Raw genomic sequence first — 18,704 nt, 5'->3', positions numbered from 1 at the left:
CTCCAACACTAAGTGCTTGCCAAAGGAAAAAGTGTAAAAAGGGAAAGGTGATGATCACCTTGACTCTTGTACAAAGTATAGGATAAAAATAAAAGATAGGCCCTTCACAGAGGGAAGCAGAGGTTGTCATGTGTTTTTATGGTTGGATGCACGAAATCTTATTGCAAAAGAACGTCACTTTATATTGTCACTTGTGATATGGACCTTTATTATGCAGTCTGTCACTTTTATTTCTTCCACATCACGAGATCGTATAAAGCTTATTTTCTCCACACTAATAGATCATACATATTTAGAGAGCAATTTTTATTGCTTGCAACAATGACAACTTACTTGAAGGATCTTACTCAATCCATAGGTAGATATGGTGGACTCTCATGGCAAAACTGGGTTTAAGGATATTCGAAAGAACAAGTAGTATCTCTACTTGGTGCAAAGAATTTGGCTAGCATGAGGGGGAAAGGCAAGCTCAACATGTTGGATGATCCAAGACAATATAATGTTTCTAATATAGGAAAACATAACCCATTAAGTTGTGTTCCTTGTCCAACATCAACTTTTCAGCATGTCATATTTTAATGAGTGCTCACAATTACAAAATATGTCCAATATAGTATATTTATATGTGAAATCTCTCTTCCTTCAATATTCTTTCATGAATTGTTCAAGTGACCAATTCTGCGGTTGCTAACTTCCAATAAGTTTACTACCTATACCTATTATGTGTGAAGTCATTACTCCCCATGTTGTAAGCATATGAAACATATATGAATTCAAATTTATGATATTCAATTCATTCAACCATTTACTCATAGGATATATGTGAAGCACGTGAGTAAATGACAAACTACTCCAAAAAGATATAAGCGAAGAATACTGAGTAGTCAAATAATTAAATAGCCATGGGAGGATTCTTTTTCATTCAAGATTTCAGATCCAATGGTTTTATTCAAACAACAAGTAAAATTGAAAATACGCTCCAAGCAAGACACATATCATGTGATGAATAAAAATATAGCTCCGAGTAAGGTATACCGATAGTTTTGAAGACGAAAGAGGGGATGCCTTCCGGGGCATCCCCAAGCTTAGGCACTTGAGCCTTCCTTGAATATTACCTTGGGGTGCCTTGGGCATCCCCAATCTTAGGGTCTTTCCACTCCTTATTCTCCTCAGATCGATATCTCACCCAATGCTTGAAAACTTGAATCACACAAAACTTAACGGAACTTCATGAGATAGGTTAGTATGATAAAGAGTAAACCATTCACTTTGGTACTGTCAAAGACAAGGTTCATAAGTTTTTCTCACAAAATTCCTACTGTACCATATCATTTCTACAATTTATATTGAGAAATAGAAGCCATAGAAACTAGAAAACAAGCAAACTTTGCAATGAAAACAGAATCTGTTAGAAACAGAACAGTCTGTAATGATCTGAACACCAAACATACTTCTTCTACTCCAAAAATTATGAACTAAATTGGTGGACATGAGGAATTTGTCTATTAATCTTCTGAAAAAATAATCAACTCAATCGCACTCTTCTGTAAAAAATGACAGCTAATCTCATGAGCGCAAAGTTTCTGTTTTTTTACAGCAAGATCACATTAACTTTCACCCAAGTCTTCCCAAAGGTCTTACTTGGCACTTATTGAAGCAAAAGCTATAATACATTATTACTATAGTAGCTTAATCATGAGAACACACAAAAACAGTAAGGGTAAACATTGGGTTGTCTCCCAATGAGCGCTTTTCTTTAATGCCTTTTAGCTAGGCATGATGATTTTAATGATGCTCACATAAAAGATAAGAACTGAAACATAAAGAGAGCATCATGAAGAATATGACTACCACGTTTAAACCTAACCCACTTCCTATGCCTAGGGATTTTTTGAGCACACAATTTATTGGAATAAGAATCAACTAGCATAGGAAGGCAAAACAAGTATAACTTCAGAACTTTAAGCACATAGAGAGGAAACTTGATATTATTGCAACTCCTACAAGCATGTATTCCTCCCTCATAATAATTTTCAGTAGCATCGTGAATGAGTTCAACAATCTCTCCCTAATAATAAAGCACGGATTGAGTCTCCGGGTTAACCGTCGCAGTAAGTTTTCAGAAAAGCCCCTATACTTTTTGAGAATTAACCCGCAGTGAAGTCCCTATGTGTGAAATAACGGTTCGTCATTGAAAAACACAGATCTCCCGCACCCCTACGCCCGAACATCGGCTGCATCGCCCCATGGCTTCGCCTCACTCGGCACCGGTGGTGGTGTTGCATCGCCCCATGGCTTTGCCTTCCTCGGCATCGGCGGCAGGCCACCCCACCGCCCGACTATCTTATCTGCAGACCGGAGGCGACTGGTGGCAGGTCGATCTTCCCTCGCGCCGCCATCTACCACCACCATTGTTGCGGCTCCCTCCCTTCCCACATCCCACGCGGCAACGGCGGCTCCTTCTGGCTGGATTGAGGCGCGGAGAGCCATGCTCCCCTCATCTGGTTGGATCCCCTCCTCCGGCGGGGTATCCTCTCCGAGCGGGATGGTGAGTACAAGATCCCCTCCTCAAGCCTCCAACCATGTGGAAGCATCAACAAGAATTTTTGTTTGTTGGGGAATTGAATGCAAGATTGTGTTGTTACAGGGACGGAGAGTGGAACACCATCTTCAGTTTCCCATTTGATCCCACCTTCTGTACTTGATTCCATGTTTGCATTGCTATTATTGGTGAATAAGTTCATGAACAAGTAAACCGGAAGATCCTGCGATAGATTTTCTCCTGTACTGAACATTTTTTTATCCAATCTTCGTATTTGTTGTGCTTGAAAATGTTAGGACTGATCTTTTGGTCCATTTTCTGTCAATGAGTAAATGTTGTGTACAGAAAATCAGTGCTCGAGATTACAATTGCTTCATATATAATAACAAACTTGTTACATGAGGCAGATTTGGGGTTGCTCTCTGGTCCGCGGCGAGGTGGACAGGGAAAGCATCGAATCCAATCCAAACCACGAACTAGATCAGAAGAACTGAATAGCTCTTAACCGATTACCATGGAAGGCAAGCCATAATCTGACATCGAGCACAACTATTGTGGCGCCTGACTACATCCCTTAGTAATTGTTTTATTCTGCTTTGGTGGTTCAGTTGAATCTAATTATATTTTGTAATGGGACTTGGCAAGGGATAGAGATTGGCATGATTTTTTTTCTGAGCAGCTAATAGGCGCAACCCTTCGTGATTTTTGAAGTTTGGACAGAGTTATGAACCCTTCGCTGCGTAATCCCTAGATTATTGGAGGATCAAGATGGTGTTCATCAGGGTTCCCATCACCGTGCGTGCCAAGCTTGAGTTCCTCAAGAACGCCACCAAGCTGGTAAGCTTCTCATATCTTCCATCCTTTAGTTAGCCTTTGCAAATCTGCATTCAGTTTACAGCATCAGAAGAACACTAACCCAGTCTAGCGTCATACAATAATCATCATTGTTATGGATACAAGAACATATAGATATTTTCTTAGGCAGTTTCTGAGCATTATTGGCTTGTGATTGTGGCCAATCATAAACTGACATAGTGACATCTTTCAGCAAAAGTATGTAGTGCTTCAAGTCTGAAAGTTGACACTTTAAATTTGACAATTGATTCATGTTGTACTGCTTCAAGTCTGATCGCGACTTAGGAAGGACAAAGAGGGTCGGTCGTCACCACAGATAAAAACATGGTCGAGCCTTACGTTTTGCAAGTTGCCTCATTTCTGTTTCTTTTAGAGGAAAGATAGCAATTTCAGTCATTACAATCTTGTTTATTCCACTAATATCCTCCTGCTTCCATCTACCTTGCTGCCCCATCTCCCCTCTACCAAATGCCAGCCTGATGGTGGATTCATCTACAGGTAGTTAATCTCCTAGCGTCGAAGCACTGCACAGCTGCACAAGAATTGTTATGGAACCATTTGTTTTTCTTCAGAAATCCACACCTATGGCAGTTCTCCTGGAGACCATCCGCCCGAAGTTCATCTCCCTACTACTTTGTTCAGTACTTTTCTCGCCCCATACGCTCTTCGCAGATCCACCTTTCTCTCTCGTCTTACTCACAACTGATTGTTGTTTTGCTGCAGAGTTTGTGACAAAACATAGAATTGTTACAGCTGAGATCATAGACAAATCTTATGTTGCAACAGTAGGTTTGGAGGTTTTACTGAGAATTAAAATGTCAAGGTTCAAATAATAGATGCTTCAAGTATTTAATATCTTTCAACTACTCTTATCATGTTCCTTTCAACGGTTAGAACCCACAATTAAGATATGTTTGCTTCACCACTCATGTTTGTACTACACCTATATGGTTCCTTATTTTATCATGTCCACATTTGTAATTCTCTGGTGTAGTAGAGCTGACCGATAGTAGAGGTTAACCTTTTTTTGAGCCAAAGCTTCCAGTCTTGTACTAATTCTATGTGCTCATTGGTGCAGCACTCACTAGACATATTGATATGGTGGCGCAAATAACTATAAATGTTTGCTTTGTCATGGTGGCGCAAAATACATCAGATTTATATGCACCTAGAACCGAACATTCTTTTTGCCAGCATGTCAACACTATCGAAAATGATGATGACACTGCATAGTTATCCAGTTAGTTTTGTGAGAACTAATAGGATAAACTATAGTAGTACTGTTGCATTGGAACACATGATTTTCTGGTTGATATTTGGCATGATGCTTGCATTCAATATCTAGAATCTTCCACCACAAACCATATGTTTGTCATCCCTATATGGTGTTTCAGTGGTGAAAACTGGAGCATATACTGTATTCAAATAATTTTTTTGTTACACATCAGGCAGACATTGGTTGGACGAAGATTGAGTTTGTGCGTGTTGTCTATGAGTTGCCAAGCCCAAAAAACAGTGCAAAATAAATTACAAATGAAATATAATATCCCAAAAAAGTTTGTCGCCTTAAAAATGATTCCATTTAAAAAAATTCTTAAAAAAAACACCTTCTCAAAAAAAATATTTGTGTTTTTCTGAAGAGCAAAAAATAAAATTGATTGAAAGACTATTCCATAAACAACTACTCTTTCGGATGAAATGAAAGTGCGGATCTGAAATAGGTCATGGCGAACATTGTGGGTACGTCCAAATTTCATGGTCCAAAAAGAAATACTCAGTGTAAACTTATTTATGACGTTTGAAAATTTTGGATTAAAAAGGTGTTTCATAATGGCACGTGGAGCAAGTTATATTTAATATTTCGCCCGGTGCAATGCACGGGCATTTGCACTAGTATAACCAGCACATAAAGCATTATGTTCGTGATCTACAAGCATAGAAATTTCACTAGTCTCCACATAAGCAAAATTCTCCTCATTTGGAAAAGTGGGAGCAAACTTCTTCTAAAGCCACTTTAGATGATAGTATTATTCATCACTACTAGGAAAAGGGTTATAGATAATATGGACACTAATGGCGCACCAGACATGTGGTGCGCCACTACTATATAGCAGTGGCGCATCATGTGTTGGTGCGCCATTAGTGTCTATCACACTAATGGCGCACCACACCAATGGTGCGCCACTACTAACATATTTTTTTCCAAAAATACTAATGACGCACCAGGGAACAGTGCGCCATTACTAGTTTAACTAGTAATGGCGCACCACTCACCACGTGCGCCACTACTATCATTTTGTTTTTTTGTTTTTTTGCAAAACTACTAATGGCGCACCACAATCCGGTGCGCAATTAGTAATGGCGCATTTGTGGGTGATGCGCCATTAGTAACCTGCGACCAACTAGATATTTTGGACAGCCACACCTACACACTCACTTTCCCCACTTCATTCTCTCCACCTCCTCCTCCAAGCTTGTCTCGGCTGCCTCCTCCTCCTCACCTCATTTGCACCATAGATTCATCCAAATTAAGTGGTTAAATTACCTTTTTTTGATAGGTAAGTAAGAGGAAAGCTATCTTTATGTTGTAGATCTACTTTTTTTCTCCCTCCAACAACGTGCACATGCACTTTTTATGGCCTAGCTAGATCTATGTATGCTTGTGGTGTTGCATATGTTTGTGGTGTTGCATATATATTTGTGTTTCCAGGTACCAGTATTTGAAATGCGATAGTTGCCAATATTTTGCCGGAATGTTGATTCATTTCTGTTTCGGCGAGAATTTTGGCACTATGCATTCTTTTTGGTCCTATTTTTAGGGAAAGTCATGCCACTTTTTTCTTGGTTCTAAAATATCATTTTGCTCTACCCCGCAGGCGACCATGGTCCGCACGATGACCGAAGGCATCGTGAATAGGTTTTTGAGCTCCGTGAAGGCTGAGATGCTTCAAAAGAACGAGACGAAGATAAGATGTCCGTGTCGAAGATGCAAGCTGAAGAGCCTTATTGCGACCAGGATTCTGGGCAGGTGCGGACCACCTGCTCTTGCGTGGTTTCATGGATGGCTATCGGTGGCAAGGTGATGAAGATTACTATGAAGTCATCCATGGGGGTCGGACAAGAAATGAGGAAGGCAACCACCGCGGCGAGGGCGGGCGAGAAGACGAAGAATCTCTAGGACATCATCACGACGGTGATGCTGTACACAGTCATCATGTAGAAGATGCTGGACATGATGATGAGGAAGATCAAGACAAAGGGCATGATCATGAAGATGAAGATGCCGGAGCAGACGACGATGGAGGCTGGGTGCAGGACCCTCATATTCAAGATCTGCTTCTCAAGCAGACGGATAACGCAAGAGCTACCCCCTGAGAGAAAGCCAAGCTGGATCAACTGGAGATAGACACGGTTACTGCATTGTATGAAGGATGTATGCCCAAGGATACCCGCCTGAAAGTAACGCTCATGGCTCTGGAGATGAAGGTAAAAAATGACCGACGCATGCTTCGACGAGAACATGTCATTCTGGCATGAACGTCTTCCCAAGGGGAACAAGTGCCCGACCAGTTTCGAGGAGGAAAAGAAAATCGTGTGTCCTCTGGATTTACCGCACGTGAAATACCATGTGTGCATGAACAATTGCATCATTTATCGGGACAAGCACGCGGAGTCTACCATATGTCCGGTGTGTGGCATCACTCGATACAAGAAGAGGAAGAAAGCTCATCGAAAAGTGGTGTGGTACTTTCCGATCACTCCTCGTCTGCAGCGGTATTTCACGGACCCTAAGCTAGCAAAGCTCCTGCGTTCGCACGCGGATAGGGAGGAGAAGAAGCGAGAAGATGACGGAAATGATCCGGAGATAAATAAAAAAGACAAGATGCTGAGTCACCCTAAGGATGCGAGCCAGTGGCAAGCGTTGAGCTTTGAACATCCAGAATTTGGGGACGATCCAAGGAACATCGTGCTGGGCGCGAGCACCGATGGAGTCAATCCGTTTGGAAGCACACATAGCACCTGGCCTGTGTTTGTGTGGATGTACAACCTTCCCCCTGGTTGTGCTTGAAGAGGAAGTACATTCACATGAGTATGCTCATTGAAGGGCCGAAACAACCAGGGAACGACATCAATCTGTATCTGGGGCTGCTGAAAGAGGAGCTAGACACGCTATGGAAAACGCCAGCCAATACGTGGGACGCCGCAGAGAAAGAATATTTCCCTATGAGAGCCGCACTGCTCACGACGGTGCACGACTATCTTGGTTACGGATATGTCGCGGGGCAGGTGGTCCAGGATTTTCTGGATGCATCAGGTGCATGGATGACACAACGTACCGCCAGCTAGACAAAGATCCCGGGTCTTCGAAAACTGTGTTCATGGGACATCGAAGGTGGCTTCGCGACGATGACCCATGGAGAAAACGCAAGGATCTATTCGATGGTGAAACCGAACCCCGAAGACGCCCGCGTACGAGGAGCGGCGAGGAAATAGACGAGCTGTTCAAACATTGGAAAGATTGCCCACTGCGGGGAATGAAACAAAAGGCGCCAGAGCCGGGAAAGAAGCGAAAGGCGCCAGAGCCGCTGCTGAAGGTATGGAAAACGAGGTCTGTATTCTGGGACTTGTCGTACTGGAAGATCCACCGTGTGCCTCACAGCCTTGATGTCATGCATATCACGAAGAACGTGTGCGAGAGTCTGCTTGGTACCCTGCTCAACATGCCAAAGAGGACCAAAGATGGGCTGAAAGCAAGGGCAGACTTGAAATCAATGGGCATCAGGGAGGAGCTTCATGCTAATGATGATGATGATGATGAGGCGAAGCAGGACACGGAAAGTCGTTGCAAAGGCAAAAAGGCCAAGAAGACCGGAAATGACTACCCTCCCGCGTGCTTCACTCTAAGTCAGGAGGAGATCGAGTAGTTTTTCACCTGCCTCGTAGAAGTAAAACTTCCTTACGGTTACGCGGGGAAGATAAGCAGATACCTAGACCCAACGAAGCAGAAGTTCAGCGGGATGAAGTCTCACGACTGTCATGTGTTGATGATGTAGATACTTCCAGTTGCAATCCGTGGGATCATGGATGCGCACGTCCGTGAAACGCTATTTGGCCTATGCAACTTTTTCGACGTCATCTCTTGGAAGTCGGTTGGCGTGAGGCAACTAAGAAGGCTACAGGAAGAGATCGTGGTGATACTATGCGAGCTTGAGATGTACTTCCCGCCTGCATTCTTCGACGTGATGGTGCATCTGCTGGTCCATATCGTGGAGGATATGATCCAACTCGGGCCGATGTTCCTGCACAGCATGATGCCGTTCGAAAGGATGAATGGTGTCATCAAAGGATACGTTCGCAACATGTCACATCCAGAGGGAAGCATAGCCAGGGGCTTTCTGACCGAAGAGTGCATCTCCTACTGCACGAATTATCTAGGCATCGAGAACCCCGTTGGTCTGCCCGTCAACAGGCACCTCGACAGGCTCGCTGGATGGGGTCACCGCACGGGTCACCGAGCGGGTCGCCGCGAAATGCATGTCGAGTTCGATGGTCGACTCATCGACTTTGAAAGAGCAAACCTAGTCGCGCTACAACACATAGACGTGGTCGATCCTTGGGTGGTAGAGCACAAAACCTTTATTGAGAAGACGTACAATGACCGAGGCCAACAGAGGACGGAAGGAGATATAATCAAAGATCACAACTCATGTTTCACGCGTTGGTTCAAGGAGAAGCTTCTGTCGTACCCTTTACATGAGGATTCTTATGCGGAAGAAAAAACTCATATTCGCCTTGTCACAGGGCGCCGAGCACAACCTGATGACCTATGAGGCTTACGATATCAACGGCTACACATTCTACACCGAGGACAAGGACATGAAGAGCGATGGTTATCAGAACTCTGGGGTAACGATGAAATCCTACACCGGTAACGATAAGGACAGATACTACCGAAGGATCGAGGAGATCTGGGAGCTGAGCTACGCTGGAGAGAAGGTCCCGATGTTCCGTGTCAGATGGGCCAAGAGCGTCCGAAAAGAAGACCGGTATTTCACCACCATGGTTATACCTGAAGCTAAATCCAAGACCGCGGGCGCAAACGTCACCGTGAAAAATGAGCCATGGGTACTGGCTTCCCAAGTGGACCAATGCTTCTTCATTACCGACCCGTCAAAGCCCAGTCGTGTTGTCGTGAGGAGAGGCAGAAGGAAGATCATCGGAATGGATGGAGTCACCAATGAGCAAGACTTCGACAAGTACGGCGACCCGAAGATGGAACATGACGACGACAATGAAGTGCCATACACCACAAGAAGAAGCAGGACCACCCCACCTAAAGGACGTCCGTTCAACAGAAGAACTCCATTTGCGAAAAAGAAGGGCAAGAAGATTGTGAAAAGATAGCTAGCTAAGATCGATTGTATTTAAATCGCAGTCTTCATTTTTCGATTGTATTTAATGGGCACTTTTTGAACTCATGAATATTTTAAAATTTCATGGGCACGTTTTGAATTCATGAATATTTTTTCAAATTTGATGATATTTTTTCATATTCAATATGAAAAAATATTGAATATTCATGAGGACACTCGATCTCGATCCCCGGCCTCCATCTCGATCGTTATCCTCCCTCGCCAGATCCCCCTCGCCGCCGAGCACCCCCCGCACCCTCCAAATATTGAATGCAACTAAAAATCCAAAAAAACAAATTTGATGATATTTTCAAATAACAAATTTGATGATATTTTCAAAAAAAAAGTTACTTATGGCGCACCCCTCGGTGGTGCGCCATTGCTATGGACGTACTTATGGTGCACCCCTGGGTGGTGCGCCATTGCTATGGATGTACTTATGGCGCACCCCTGGGTGGTGCGCCATTGATAACCTTCCCCCCTCTATCCCTTTCCCCCTCGCCAGATCGATCCTCCTCCCTCCCCCTCCCTTGCCAGATCGATTCCCTCCCTCGCCCCCCGCGCCCGCTCTCCACCGCCGCCGCCGACCCCCCACCGACAAGGAGAAGCAGCAGCGCGTCCACCTCGCCAAGGAGCAGCAGCCACCTCTCGACGTCTCTTCCTGTGCGTGGCCCCGTCATTGTACATCGTCGTCATCCTCCCCGACCATGTTGACCACGTCCCCTGCCCCATCTCGCTCTGGTCCGTCCCCGGCCTCCCCGACCACGTCCCTGGCTTCGTGGTGAGCTTCTCCTCCGGACCCCCCTTTACTTCGCCTCGATTCGTCGTCGTTTGCCGTCCCCGAGCTCACCGCTAACATGCTCCCACTGCTGCACCGCGCCCCCACGTGCCTGTCATCGCCCGCAGCCGACCACACCGTTGCTTCTATTCTGGTTCTTCTGCTCGCCTGCTACTGCTTCTGCCTATAGCGCCATTGCCGCTGCTGCTTTTGCTTCCTGCTGCTCTTGCCGTCACCGCCGCTCTTGCACTGCTGCTGCTCTTGCTTGTTGTGAAGGAAATATGCCCTAGAGGCAATAATAAAGTTATTATTTATTTCCTTATAATCATGATAAATGTTTATTATTCATGCTAGAATTGTATTTACCGGAAACATAATACATGTGTGAATACATAGACAAAGAGAGTGTCACTAGTATGCCTCTACTTGACTAGCTCGTTAATCAAAGATGGTTATGTTTCCTAACCATGAACAATGAGTTGTTATTTGATTAACGAGGTCACATCATTAGTAGAATGATCTGATTGACATGACCCATTCCATTAGCTTAGCACCCGATCGTTTAGTATGTTGCTATTGCTTTCTTCATGACTTATACATGTTCCTATGACTATGAGATTATGCAACTCCCGTTTACCGGAGGAACACTTTGGGTACTACCAAACGTCACAACGTAACTGGGTGATTATAAAGGAGTACTACAGGTGTCTCCAATGGTCGATGTTGGGTTGGCGTATTTCGAGATTAGGATTTGTCACTCCGATTGTCGGAGAGGTATCTCTGGGCCCTCTCGGTAATACACATCACATAAAGCCTTGCAAGCATTACAACTAATATGTTATTTGTGAGATGATGTATTACGGAACGAGTAAAGAGACTTGCCGGTAACGAGATTGAACTAGGTATTGAATACCGACGATCGAATCTCGGGCAAGTAACATACCGATGACAAAGGGAACAACGTATGTTGTTATGCGGTCTGACCGATAAAGATCTTCGTAGAATATGTAGGAGCCAATATGGGCATCCAGGTCCCGCTATTGGTTATTGACCGGAGACGTGTCTCGGTCATGTCTACATTGTTCTCGAACCCGTAGGGTCCGCACGCTTAAGGTTACGATGACAGTTATATTATGAGTTTATGCATTTTGATGTACCGAAGGTTGTTCGGAGTCCCGGATGTGATCACGGACATGACGAGGAGTCTCGAAATGGTCGAGACATAAAGATTGATATATTGGAAGTCTATGTTTGGACATCGGAAGTGTTCCGGGTGAAATCGGGATTTTACCGGGTTACCGGGAGGTTACCAGAACCCCCCGGGAGCCATATGGGCCATCATGGGCCTTAGTGGAAAGGAGAAAGGGGCAGCCCAAGGGGGCTGCGCGCCTCCCCCCTTCCCCTAGTCCTATTAGGACTAGGAGAGGTGGCCGGCCACCCCTCTCCCTCTTTCCCCCTTGGGAATCCTAGTTGGAATAGGATTGGGGGGGGGGGAGTCCTACTCCCGGTAGGAGTAGGACTCCTCCTGCGCCACCTCCTCCTGGCCGGCGCCTCCTCCCCCCCTTGGCTCCTTTATATACGGAGGCAGGGGCACCTCTAAACACACAAGTTGACACAAGTTGATCCACGTGATCGATTCCTTAGCCGTGTGCGGTGCCCCCTGCCACCATATTCCTCGATAATACTGTAGCAGAGTTTAGGCGAAGCCCTGCTGCTGTAGTTCATCAAGATCGTCACCACGCCGTCGTGCTGACGAAACTCTTCCCCGACACTTTGCTGGATCGGAGTCCGGGGATCGTCATCGAGCTGAACGTGTGCTCGAACTCGGAGGTGCCGTAGTTTCGGTGCTTGATCGGTTGGATCGTGAAGACGTACGACTACTTCCTCTACGTCGTGTCATTGCTTCCTCAGTCGGTCTGCGTTGGGTACGTAGACAACACTCTCCTCTCGTTGCTATGCATCACATGATCCTGTGTGCGCGTAGGAAAATTTTTGAAATTACTACGAAACCCAACAGTGGCATCCGAGCCTAGGTTAATGATGTTGATGTTATATGCACGAGTAGAACACAAGTGAGTTGTGGACGATACAAGTCATACTGCCTACCAGCATGTCATATTTTGGTTCAGCGGTATTGTTGGACGAGACGACCCGGACCAACCTTACGCGTACGCTTACGCGAGACCGGTTCCCTCGACGTGCTTTGCACAGAGATGGCTTGCGGGCGACTGCCTCTCCAACTTTAGTTGAACCAAGTATGGCTACGCCCGGTCCTTGCGAAGGTTAAAACGGAGTCTATTTGACAAACTATCGTTGTGGTTTTGATGCATAGGTGAGATTGGTTCTTACTTAAGCCCGTAGCAGCCACGTAAAACATGCAACAACAAAGTAGAGGACGTCTAACTTGTTTTTGCAGGGCATGTTGTGATGTGATATGGTCAAGGCATGATGCTGAATTTTATTGTATGAGATGATCATGTTTTGTAACCGAGTTATCGGCAACTGGCAGGAGCCATATGGTTGTCGTTTTATTGTATGCAATGCAATCGCGATGTAATGCTTTACTTTATTACTAAACGGTAGTGATAGTCGTGGAAGCATAAGATTGGCGAGACGACAACGATGCTACGATGGAGATCAAGGTGTCGCGCCGGTGACGATGGTGATCATGACGGTGCTTCGGAGATGGAGATCACAAGCACAAGATGATGATGGCCATATCATATCACTTATATTGATTGCATGTGATGTTTATCCTTTTATGCATCTTATCTTGCTTTGATTGACGGTAGCATTATAAGATGATCTCTCATTAAATTATCAAGAAGTGTTCTCCCTGAGTATGCACCGTTGCCAAAGTTCGTCGTGCCCAGACACCACGTGATGATCGGGTGTGATAAGCTCTACGTCCATCTACAACGGGTGCAAGCCAGTTTTTGAACACGCAGAATACTCAGGTTAAACTTGACGAGCCTAGCATATGCAGATATGGCCTCGGAACACGGAGACCGAAAGGTCGAGCGTGAATCATATAGTAGATATGATCAACATAACGATGTTCACCATTGAAAACTACTCCATCTCACGTGATGATCGGTTATGGTTTAGTTGATTTGGATCACGTAATCACTTAGAGGATTAGAGGGATGTCTATCTAAGTGGGAGTTCTTAAGTAATATGATTAATTGAACTTAAATTTATCATGAACTTAGTACCTGATAGTATCTTGCTTGTTTATGTTGATTGTAGATAGATGGCTCGTGCTGTTGTTCCGTTGAATTTTAATGCGTTCCTTGAGAAAGCAAAGTTGAAAGATGATGGTAGCAATTACACGGACTGGGTCCGTAACTTGAGGATTATCCTCATTGCTGCACAGAAGAATTCCGTCCTGGAAGCACCGCTGGGTGCCAGGCCTGCTGCTGGAGCAACGCCAGATGTTATGAATGTCTGGCAGAGCAAAGCTGATGACTACTCGATAGTTCAGTGTGCCATGCTTTACGGCTTAGAATCGGGACTTCAACGACGTTTTGAAACGTCATGGAGCATATGAGATGTTCCAGGAGTTGAAGTTAATATTTCAAGCAAATGCCCGGATTGAGAGATATGAAGTCTCCAATAAGTTCTATAGCTGTAAGATGGAGGAGAACAGTTCTGTCAGTGAGCATATACTCAAAATGTCTGGGTATAATAATCACTTGATTCAATTGGGAGTTAATCTTCCGGATGATTGCGTCATCGACAGAATTCTCCAATCACTGCCACCAAGCTACAAGAGCTTCGTAATGAACTATAATATGCAAGGGATGAACAAGACTATTCCCGAGCTCTTCGCAATGCTGAAAGCTGCGGAGGTAGAAATCAAGAAGGAGCATCAAGTGTTGATGGTTAACAAGACCACTAGTTTCAAGAAAAAGGGCAAAGGGAAGAAAAAGGGGAACTTCAAGAAGAACGGCAAGCAAGTTGCTGCTCAAAAGAAGAGACCTAAGTCTGGACCTAAGCCTGAAACTGAGTGCTTCTACTGCAAGCAGACTGGTCACTGGAAGCGGAACTGCCCCAAGTATTTGGCGGATAAAAAGGATGGCAAGGTGAACAAAGGTATATGTGATATACATGTTATTGATGTGTACCTTACTAGAGCTCGCAGTAGCACCTGGGTATTTGATACTGGTTCTGTTGCTAATATTTGCAACTCGAAACAGGGACTACAGAATAAGCGGGCACTGGCAAAGGACGAGGTGATGATGCGCGTGGGAAACGGTTCCAAAGTCGATGTGATCGCAGTCGGCACGCTACCTCTACATCTACCTTCGGGATTAATATTAGACCTAAGTAATTGTTATTTGGTGCCAGTGTTGAGCATGAACATTATATCTGGATCTTGTTTAATGCGAGACGGTTATTCATTTAAATCAGAGAATAATGGTTGTTCTATTTATATGAGTAATATCTTTTATGGTCATGCACCCTTGAAGAGTGGTCTATTTTTATTGAATCTCGATAGTAGTAATACACATATTCATAATGTTGAAGCCAAAAGATGCAGAGTTGATAATGAAAGTGCAACTTATTTGTGGCACTGTCGTTTAGGTCATATCGGTATAAAGCGCATGAAGAAACTCCATACCGATGGACTTTTGGAACCACTTGATTATGAATCACTTGGTACTTGCGAACCGTGCCTCATGGGCAAGATGACTAAAACACCGTTCTCCGGTACTATGGAGAGAGCAACAGATTTGTTGGAAATCATACATACCGATGTATGTGGCCCGATGAATATTGAGGCTCGTGGCGGATATCGTTATTTTCTCACCTTCACAAATGATTTAAGCAGATATGGGTATATTTACTTAATGAAACATAAGTCTGAAACATTTGAAAAGTTCAAAGAATTTCAGAGTGAAGTTGAAAATCATCGTAACAAGAAAATAAAGTTTCTACGATCTGATCGTGGAGGAGAATATTTGAGTTACGAGTTTGGTGTACATTTGAAAAACTGTGGAATAGTTTCGCAACTCACGCCACCCGGAACACCACAGCGTAATGGTGTGTCCGAACGTCGTAATCGTACTTTACTAGATATGGTGCGATCTATGATGTCTCTTACTGATTTACCGCTATCATTTTGGGGATATGCTTTAGAGACGGCCGCATTCACGTTAAATAGGGCACCATCAAAATCCGTTGAGACGACGCCTTATGAACTGTGGTTTGGCAAGAAACCAAAGTTGTCGTTTCTTAAAGTTTGGGGCTGCGATGCTTATGTGAAAAAGCTTCAACCTGATAAGCTCGAACCCAAATCGGAGAAATGTGTCTTCATAGGATACCCAAAGGAAACTGTTGGGTACACCTTCTATCACAGATCCGAAGGCAAAACATTCGTTGCTAAGAATGGATCATTTCTAGAGAAGGAGTTTCTCTCGAAAGAAGTGAGTGGGAAGAAAGTAGAACTTGACGAGGTAACTGTACCTGCTCCCTTACTGGAAAGTAGTTCATCACAGAAAACTGTTTCAGTGACACCTACACCAGTTAGTGAGGAAGCCAATGATAATGATCATGAAACTTCAGATCAAGATACTACTGAACCGCGTAGATCAACCAGAATAAGATCCGCACCAGAGTGGTACGGTAATCCTGTTCTGGAGGTCATGCTACTAGATCATGATGAACCTACGAACTATGAAGAAGCGATGGTGAGCCCAGATTCCGTAAAGTGGCTTGAAGCCATGAAATCTGAGATGGGATCCATGCATGAGAACAAAGTATGGACTTTGGTTGACTTGCCCGATGATCGGCAAGCAATTGAGAATAAATGGATTTTTAAGAAGAAGACTGACGCTGATGGTAATGTTACTGTCTACAAAGCTCGACTTGTCGCAAAAGGTTTTCGGCAAGTTCAAGGAATTGACTACGATGAGACCTTCTCACCCGTAGCGATGCTTAAGTCCGTCCGAATCATGTTAGCAATTGCCGCATTTTATGATTATGAAATTTGGCAAATGGATGTCAAAACTGCATTCCTGAATGGATTTCTGGAAGAAGAGTTGTATATGATGCAACCAGAAGGTTTTGTCGATCCAAAGGGAGCTAACAAAGTGTGCAAGCTCCAGCGATCCATTTATGGACTGGTGCAAGCCTCTCGGAGTTGGAATAAACGTTTTGATAGTGTGATCAAAGCATTTGGTTTTATACAGACTTTCGGAGAAGCCTGTATTTACAAGAAAGTGAGTGGGAGCACTACAACATTTCTGATAAGTATATGTGAATGACATATTGTTGATCGGAAATAATGTAGAATTATTCTGCAAAGCATGAAAGGATACTTGAATAAAAGTTTTTCAAAGAAAGACCTTGGTGAAGCTGCTTACACATTGAGCATCAAGATCTATATAGATAGATGAAGACGCTTGATAAGATTTTTTCAATGAATACATACCTTGATAAATTTTTGAAATAGTTCAAAATGGAACAGTCAAAGAAGGAGTTCTTGCCTGTGTTGCAAGGTGTTAAGTTGAGTAAGACTCAAAGCCCGACCACGGCAGAAAATAGAAAGAGAATGAAAGTCATTCCCTATGCCTCAGTCATAGGTTCTATAAAATATGCCATGCTGTATACCAGATCTATTGTATGCCATACCACTGAGTTTGGCAAGGGAGTACAATAGTGATCTAGGAGTAGATCACTGGAGAGCGGTCAAAATTGTCCTTAGTGGAATAAGGATATGTTTCTCGATTATGGAAAAAGGTTCGTCGTAAAAGGTTACGCCGATGCAAGTTTGACACTAATCTAGATGACTCTAAGTCTTGATCTAGATACATATTGAAAGTGGGAGCAATTAGCTAGAGTAGCTCCGTGCAGAGCATTGTAGACATAGAATTCGCAAAATACTTACGGATCTGTATATGACATACCCGTTGACTAAGATTCTCTCACGAGCAAAACATGATCACACCTTAGTACTCTTTGGGTGTTAATCACATAGCGATGTGAACTATGGGTGTTAATCACATGGTGATATGAACTATTGCTGTTAAATCACATGGCGATGTGAACTAGATTATTGACTCTAGTGCAAGTGGGAGACTGAAGGAAATATGCCCTAGAGGCAATAATAAAGTTATTATTTATTTCCTTATATCATGATAAATGTTTATTATTCATGCTAGAATTGTATTAACCGGAAACATAATACATGTGTGAATACATAGACAAACAGAGTGTCACTAGTATGCCTCTACTTGACTAGCTCGTTAATCAAAGATGGTTATGTTTCCTGACCATAAACAATGAGTTGTTATTTGATTAACGAGGTCACATCATTAGTTGAATGATCTGATTGACATGACCCATTCCATTAGCTTAGCACCTGATCGTTTAGTATGTTGCTATTGCTTTCTTCATGACTTATACATGTTCCTATGACTATGAGATTATGCAACTCCCGTTTGCCGGAGGAACACTTTGGGTGCTACCAAACGTCACAACGTAACTGGGTGATTATAAAGGAGCATTATAGGTGTCTCCAAAGGTAGATGTTGGGTTGGCGTATTTCGAGATTAGGATTTGTCACTCCGATTGTCGGAGAGGTATCTCTGGGCCCTCTCGGTAATGCACATCACATAAGCCTTGCAAGCACTGCAACTAATATGTTAGTTGTGAGATGATGTATTACGGAACGAGTAAAGAGACTTGCCGGTAACGAGATTGAACTAGGTATTGGATACCGACGATCAAATCTCGGGCAAGTAACATACCGATGACAAAGGGAACAACGTATGTCGTTATGCGGTCTGACCGATAAAGATCTTCGTAGAATATGTAGGAGCCAATATGGGCATCCAGGTCCTGCTATTGGTTATTGACCAGAGACGTGTCTCGGTCATGTCTACATTGTTCTCGAACCCGTAGGGTCCGCACGCTTAAGGTTACGATGACAGTTATATTATGAGTTTATGCATTTTGATGTACCGAAGGTTGTTCGGAGTCCCGGATGTGATCACGGACATGACGAGGAGTCTCGAAATGGTCGAGACATAAAGATTGATATATTGGAAGTCTATGTTTGGACATCGGAAGTGTTCCGGGTGAAATCGGGATTTTACCGGGTTACCGGGAG

Source organism: Triticum dicoccoides, chromosome 7A (assembly GCF_002162155.2).
Source record: "Triticum dicoccoides isolate Atlit2015 ecotype Zavitan chromosome 7A, WEW_v2.0, whole genome shotgun sequence".
NCBI lineage: Eukaryota > Viridiplantae > Streptophyta > Magnoliopsida > Poales > Poaceae > Triticum > Triticum dicoccoides.
Note: the sequence above shows the minus strand (reverse complement) of the source record.